The sequence below is a fragment of the Lactuca serriola genome, chromosome 9 (genome assembly GCF_051521515.1).
Source record: "Lactuca serriola cultivar US96UC23 chromosome 9, Lser_US96UC23_V15, whole genome shotgun sequence".
Classification (NCBI taxonomy): domain Eukaryota; kingdom Viridiplantae; phylum Streptophyta; class Magnoliopsida; order Asterales; family Asteraceae; genus Lactuca; species Lactuca serriola.
Window position 1 is genome coordinate 153089186 of NC_136416.1, and position 8746 is coordinate 153097931.

Consider the following 8746-nt stretch of genomic DNA (forward strand, 5'->3'; position numbering starts at 1 on the left):
ATTATCTAAGAAAAGATCGACTTGATGTCAATCTATAAAACGGGTTGGAAGCATGGGTTTGATAAAACAGATTAAGTATAAAGAAACATTTGTTTTAAACACAATTGCAAATGAGATTGAAATGAAACATACAGAGTAAGATGTACAGTTTAATAAGTAGTTTTAAACATATAAAGTGTTTATGAAAATCATTTGAAGGAAACTGTTTGGTAAAATGACTAATGAGTAGCCAATCATTTGAATGCTGCTTATTAATCACATGTGATTGATATAATAAGTAGCATGATTCTACTTGTATCCCCCCATAAAGTATTTAAAAACATTTAAAAGGTTGATTAAAGGGTATGAACTCACCTGTTGCAAGTGGATCGGATGGAAGTGTCGGATAAGTGCTTGGTGTCAAGTGAATACTTAGACACGCACAAAGATCCTAATTACATATGAGGACATATATACATAAACAATTAGCTTTTAAACAACTAATAAACAAGTCAAGACACTCTAGGACATGGCAAACACCTTGTATAAGTGTTATAAGTGCTAAGGAGTGCATCTAAGTGTTGTAGGGAAAGGCTAGTGTGTTTGGGGTTCAAGGAACACTCCTAAAATGAGTTTACTCCCTAAAGACCAACACCCCATGAGTTTACGGTCGTAAACTCCTAACCTTTTGACCATTTGCTGTTTTGAAGTCTTCTAAGCTATTCTAAACATTCCTACTTCATGTTTAAGCCTTAGGAAGTGTTGTGTGGCATCAAAACACTCCTAAATGGAGTTTACGGTCTAAGGACCATTTCTCCATGAGTTTACTACCTTAAACTCATGAGTTTACTACCTTAAACTCATAAGTTTGGTATTTTGGGGGTTTTCAAGTCCTTAGCTCAATCATGGCACTAGTCTAGGTTGGATTTAGACATAAGGAACAACTATGGGACATTTATGGGACTTTTACACACCTTTTGGGGTGTTTACGGTTTTGGGAGATCCCCAAACTGTAAACACATAAAAATGTAAGATTTTGGTGCTTTTTGTGTGATAAACTCATCAAGGATGAATCTAGACAAGTCCATAAGGCATGGTGAAGTATCTAGGCACCCTAACACACCACTTTGGCCCTATTCTTGGTGTTTACGGTTTTGGGACCTCCCAAAACCATGAACACGTTTATCTTGGTGTTCTTGGGACTTTTCCTTGGTATAAACATGTATAGCTAGCTTTAAATGAATCTAGGATAGAAGTACTTACATTGTGGAAGCTTGAAATGAACTTATAGTCCAAGAACACTAGTGTGTGTTCTTGGTGTTTTGGAAAAACTAGTCAAAACACATAAATGGATGGATTAAAGGATGTACAATCACTAGATTTAGTGATATACTAACTTGAAAGGGCTAGAAACACTTACTAGATTGAAGAGATTTGAACAAAACTTGGATTATACTTGAGAGGATTTTTGGAGTTTACTCTTTTGGTAAATGGGGAGTAAACACAAAATGACTAGTTTTCGACCCAAACTTAAAAGTTTGGCCATGAACTTCTAAGACACGAGGTGTTTGCGGTTTTTAAATTTCAAAACCCGGGACGACACTTTCTTTCACCCGTTCGTTTAAAGATTAATTATTAAAATAATCAAATGAACTTATTTTTCCCAAAAAGAAGTAAAAGTGAACTTGACTTATAATATGAAGTGATTGACTGCTAGGGTTTGACCGAATGAAAATTTCGAGTTGTCACAATCTAAATGTCATGCATGCATTAAGTCGAATGTTAAGTTCATTTAAAGCTTAAAAGCTTCATCTAGGCATGCATGGTCGTAAAGTTAGCAACTTTACGTGGTTTTCCAGCTCAAGGAAGTTAGATCTATGTTTTGTGGCCATTCCTTTATGGATTAGGTGCTTAATGAATTCAGCTGCTTGACTATGAGCGAATTCAACGAGTTTATGGATAAACTCGACGAGTTAGCTCGGCTTTCCCCGATATTTTCAGATGAATAGAGGAACTAGACGAGTTGGTGGGTATACTCGGCAAGTTCACATGGGTTTTCTCAATCTGTGCAGATTGATGGAGAACCTCGACGATTTGAAGGACAACTCGGCGAGTTGGGTCAACCTGGAATGTTGACATTGACTTTTGACTTATGTCTTTGACTAGTTTGTCCTAAGGGGTGTTTGTGGTAAACTGATTTGGATTTAAAAAAATATGGGCTTAGGATAATACCAATATGGGGTCGGGCCTAATTTGGAAAATTGGGCCGGTAGTGGGCCTTTGAGGATCTTTTGGTTTTGGGCCTCAATTTTGGTGTATGTTGGGTCAGAGGTAAAACGGCCATTTTACTCCAATTATAGATATTGTTTTATAGCATGGAACCCAATTGCTAATTGGGGTATGTTGTTAGTATTAATAGCTCTAGAAGCCGGCAGGGCAGCAACTAGGGATTTCGTTTGGGGTACTTTTACATTCGAGGTGAGTTTTCCATACTATACTTATGGGTAGAAAGGCACCAAGGCCAGCCCTTTGGATTGTTATCTTGGTTATCGTATGCTTGTATGCTGTTATGATCTGTTAGATCGGTATCCTGGTAGATAGGATGTTTGTATGCTGCTATGACCTATTAAATAAGTATTCTGGTAGATCGGATATTGCTATGTTGTTATGATATGTTTGATCGGTATCCTGGTAGATAGGATGTTGCTATGTTGTTATGATTTGTTAAGATCAGTATCCTGGTAGATAGGATGTAGCTATGTTGTTATGATCTGTTAGATCGGTATCCTGGTAGATAGGATGATGCTATGCTTATTGATCTGTATGATCTATGCTTTCTTGTTGATTGATTATGTGTTTATGAGTTATGTATATGTGGACATGTGTGTGTGTGTGTGGTTGGGTTGAGGCGGTCTTGCTTTGTGCTGAAGGCCAATAGACCCAGGGCGGCCCGAATAGACTGAAGGCCCTACAAGGCGGTCCAGTCAGTCTAAAGGCCCGACGAGTGTGCCTGGATAGGCTGTAGGCCCTGTGAGGCGGTCTATTCATGCGGAAGGTGTGACATCCCCAAAATCACGGCCATAAAAGATCGGTTTAATTTATGCTTTTAAAATGATTTTAGAGTAATCCATTGATTAAAAGAGTTGCAGAATTTGTTCCCAAAACGAAATATGATAAAAATAAGATTTAGCAAAGCATTTCTTAAGGAAACGTATTTTTCATTATATTACAAAACTCGAGATGTCATGTTCTGATAAACAGACCAAAAGCATAAACATTACCATACAAACCTTACACCAGTTATTTACAACAATAGGTCTATAATCCAAAATATCCTGACAAATCATCTAACTTATGCTCTGGCACCACTACCTGTAATACAAAGAAAACTGAGTGGGTCAAGCTTGGGAGCCTAGTGAGCATATAGGGTTTTCAACCCACAATAAATAATTAATTTAATTTTCATCAACCAACAATAACCCAATTACCCATTCCTGTTATTCTCACTTTACGTCCCTAGAACAACTAACACAAGGGACTTAGTCTAAGAATATTTCATCGGGGCGACAACACATGCTTCAGGGGTTTCCCAACAATATATGTCAAATAAGGCAACCATGAGGGGGATGGAGTACAACGAATGGACACCCAAGTTCATTAACACCTACAAGTGGCGAGCCTGCTAGCGTTCCACAGGACTGTCTAGAAAAGTTTGTGGTCGTCATCTAAACTCCGCTAGATGACTAGAACAATAACAACATCGAGACCTCTCTTCATTTTAACACACATTAACTATCTACCCATGCTTTACCAACACTTTTGTAAATGAACAAATAATGTATAAACACATAACGCGTATTTTATATAAAATACTTTATATCAGTGTGTTAGAAGAAAAAGAATATACACTTACTTCAAATAAACAACACTATATATACACATAACACGTATTTCAAAGGAAATACTTCATATTTATGTGTTAGAAGAAAGTAACCACACACTCACTTGATCAGAAGATGATCAGACAACGCTACGGCTTGTAGAAATAGTATTCTCCGGTGAAACCGGGAGATCTTCCCAAAAACCGGGCTCCTCGCAGGCAGAGATTTGGCTTAGGAATTTTACTTCTCGGGATTTTCGGGTCTTCAGGATATTTCTTGCATGCAAAACTATGCAAAATTGAGAGAGAAAGGAAGAATGTAAGCAAAGAACTCGGCTGCCATCGACTTCTATTTATAGGGGCTGAAACCCCGATTTACGATGGGCGTAACCCAAAATTATGCTGGGCGTAGTTCGGATCAGGCCGGTGACTCCTCCACCTTCGGATAAGATCCGAATTTATAATTAAATAAATATATTTTAATTATTTAAAAACTTCCGAAATTCATATCTTCCTCATACGAGCTACGTTTTCGACGTTCTTTATATCCACGCGTATGTGAGACTATACTCTACAACTTTCATTTAAACTTCGGATCTGGCTAATTTTGACTTTATTTTTATTATTTCATTTTAGTAGGTCGGGACAAGAAAACTCCTTTATAAATTCATAACTTCTTCATCCGACGTCCATTTTCGTCTGTCTTTTTACCGTTGCACTACCATTGAAGAGATCTTCGATTCTTGTTTAGATTGTTTCGGCTAAAAACCGCTCGATCTTAAATCGAGTATTCGGGTTGCATACTGCTAAGTCGAAACTTTGGAAAATCATAACTTCATCATACTAAGTTAGATTTGGGCGTTCTTTTTATGCACGCTCTCGGTTTAACGAACTCTACGACGTTCGTTTAGATCACTAAGGCTGAATATCACTCTAACGTAAATTCACTTTTTACGTCATTCAGCGTCATGTCGGTTCTGTCGCGAAACTTTGACAGGTCATAACTTCTTCATTATAACTCTGATTTCAGCATTCTTTATATCTCCGGAATCCTTGCTTCAGCTACTACAACATTATCCTTAGATATCAGGTTTATCTCACACTTCAATTTTGATGCTTATTTTATCCTTTATTTAATTATATCTCTATAAACAATTATATAAGCACATAATTCACATAATACTCAAATAATTCATCTTTATTACTTCAAAAAGTGTTACAAAGGTTAACCTAGACTCTTACATCAACAATCATGCCTAGCCTGGAAACGCGGACGTTACAATTCTCTCCCCCTTAGGATGATTCCGTCCCCGGAATCACACATCAACAAACAAATGCGGATAGCGACTCAACATGTCACTCTCCATTTCCCAGGTGAGATTTGACCCATTCGTATGCTTCCAACGGACAAGCACTAATTCGACTATCTTGCTTTGCAATTTCTTAGTCTTTCAGTCAACGATTGCCTCAGGTTCTTCAATTAACCTCTTGTTTTCATCCAATTTTAATTCAGAAATTGGAATAATGTCAGGAACTTCTCCCGTGAACTTCCTCAAATAACACACATGGAAAGTGTTATGAATACCTTCCAGTTCTTCGGGTAATTCGAGCTTGTAAGCTTGGTTCCCAATTCTCTGAAGAACTTTAAACGGTCCAATAAACCTTAGACTTAACTTTCCCCTTTTACCAAATCTTAAAAGTCCCTTCCACGGCGAGACTTTAAGAAAAACCTAATCTCCAACTTCAAAAGTCATCGGTCTTCTTTTCTTGTCAGCGTAGCTCTTTTGACGACCCTGAGCTGCTAACATTCTTTCCCTGATCACTTTCAACTTCTCAGCAGTCTGATGGACCATCTCGGGCCCCATAAAATGCTTTTCTCCAGCCTCAAGCCAACAAGACGGCGTACGACACTTCTGTCTGTACAAAGCTTGATAAGGTGCCATCTTTATGCTCGAGTGGAAACTATTATTGTAGGAAAATTCTACCAAAGGTAAATGTTCATCCCTGTTACCTAGGAATTCTAGGGTACATGCTCTTAGTATATCTTCAAATGTTTGTATCGTTCTTTCACCGTGACCATCAGTTTGCAGATGGTAAGCTGTGCTTAAACACAACTTGGTACCCATTTCCTCTTGTAGACTTTTCCAAAACCTTAAGGTGAAATGGCTGTCACGACCCGATACAATCGTTAACAGAACACCGTGAAGCCTTACAATTTCCTTCACGTAAGAATTCGCAAGCTTGTCCATAGACCATTTCTCATTAGCTGCTATGAAATACACACTCTTAGTGTATCGATCAACGACCACCCAAATCATGTCGTGACCACTCTTTGTTCTGGGAAGTTTAGTGACAAAAGCCATGAAAATGTTTTCCCATTTACCCATAGGTACAGGTAAAGGTTCTAAACTCCCATATGGTTTCTAATGTTGTGCCTTAATGTGACAACCGTCAGTTTTCGGTCAAGTCAAAGTCAGCTAAAGTCAACAAGTCAAACCGGTCAACTCAATTTGCCATGAGTACTAGAGTTTACATTATGTAACTTCTAAACAACTCTCTATTCTAATGAGAGATCATAAATCGAAAAGTGTGTTTACCTAGATCTCCTTAACCTAAAACGGTGGTACGTGGAGAGCCAAACCGATAAAACAATGTTACATACTCATCGGGAGTATGCAAGATCCCTAATCAAGGCTTAACGGGGTTTAAGGACCTTGCAGTGCGTAGCCGGACACTCAAAAAGGTCACTAATGAAATCTCTCCCACATATCTCTAAGTATGTGAAATCTCTCCCACATATCTCTAAGTATGTGAAATCTCTCCCACATATCTCTAAGTATGTGAAATCTCTCCCACATATCTCTAAGTATGTGAAATCTCTCCCACATATCTCTAAGTATGTGAAATCTCTCCCACATATCTCTTTGTATGTGAAATCTCTCCAAGTATGTCAAATCTCTCCCAAATCTCTCTAAGTATGTGAAATCTCTCCCACATATCTCTTTGTATGTGAAATCTCTCCAATTATGTCAAATCTCTCCCAAATCTCTCTAAGTATGTGAAATCTCTCCCACATATCTCTTTGTATGTGAAATCTCTCCAAGTATGTCAAATCTCTCCCAAATCTCTCTAAGAATGTGAAATCTCTCTCAAATATCTCTTTGTATGAGAAATCTCTCCAAGTACGTCAAATCTCTCCCAAATCTCTCTGAGAACGACGAATCTCTCTCAAATCTCTCTCGAAATCTCTCCCAACTTTCTATAATCACTCGGGGCATCCCGACCCTCGAATTTGTTGAAAAATAGCCCAAAATCGGAAGTCTACGCGAAAAACGGACTTCAGGAAACGAACCCTCCGAACCGAAAGTACTATTCATCAACCGAACCGAGAGTACTGTTCATGAACCGAACCGAGATCACTGTTCATCCGAGGCGAATCGCGCATAGAAGGAAGGTCCGAACCAAGCCTCGCATAGAAGGAAGGTCCGAACCGAAGTTACTGTTCATTACTGTTCACAACAGTTCCTTCGGTTCTGGCTCCCCTTCGGACCGAACCTCCTAACGTCGCTTCTCGCCTTCGCTTCGGACTGTTTCTCATCGGACCGAGCCTCCGCTTCGCGTCCCGCCTCCAGACTCAGACTATCGCGTCCGAACCGTGCACCATCTGACCGAACTTCGGCCCAGAGACCGAGCCTCGGCCGAGATCCGAAGGGTCTCGCTGGGAAAGCTCGGATTTCACCCGTTTTTGCGTATTTTTGCGTTTTAAACCCATTTTTAATTATTTTAACATAGGATTTTCACCCAAAACTTTATTTTAAATTATAAGACCCCTAAATTAATGATTTAATCACATTTTAAGGATAAAATCTTATTTAAAAAGGAGTTGGTAAAGTACAAAAGAAGAGTGTTGACCTTACTTTAGTTTATGACGCAAGCAACCCCCACACCCACTCCATGACAACCCACACTCCTCCCCACCATACCTTGTACCTTTTACTCCCTTTCACAAGTAACCCCCACAATCTAAGGGCTGATCTTACAACCTCTCTCCTCATTCTCTTCAAACACTCTCAAATTACACCAAGATTGAACTCCAACTTTTTCTCTCCAACTTCTCTCTCTAACTCACGATCTCAAGGCTGATCATCAAGTGTTCTTCCACTCTTGGTAAGTGTAATCCACCCTCCCTGTGATTCTCACACTTCATTCTACTCGAATCATTGATAGCTCATACAAACTCCATAACTATCATGCTAGATTCTCGAAAATCTTCAAGACATTCCAAGTGTCCTTGAGTTAAGCACCTCCATTCTTCAACAATCATCTACTGAAAACACTTAAGGTGAGTTCATACCCCTACTTTTTCATGTTTTCTTAAGTTTTTAGGGGGGGAATACAAGTTAAAACACCAAGAACATAACTAAAATTTTCTAACAGCTTTCATCAGAAATGTTGGACTCCATTCACGGACTGTTTTGGACATCTTAAACATTTTAGTTTTCAAAACTGTTTTAGGTGCATGAAGTTCCACTTCTTAGCTTTAAAATGGCTACTTGCACATCCCCATACGATTTTTCTATAATTTATGGTGAATTTTACAAAACTGCCTATCATTTCAAACACCAATCCGGACCAGTCTGTGGTTATGGACTTTTTCACCTAAGTTACAGGTCATTAAAAATCATGATAAAAATTATGAGTACACTAGACACATTTTGGGAACTCCCAGAATTTACGGATTTAGTTTTCGACTTCGTATGATTTTTCTATGAATTTTCAAAAACAGTGTAGAAAGGCTGAAAATTTGTTAACAACTTGTAATTTTTACAACACTTTGTATTATGTTGAGCAAAGTGTATAAGGTCAAGTTCTAAGTATTGAATGTGA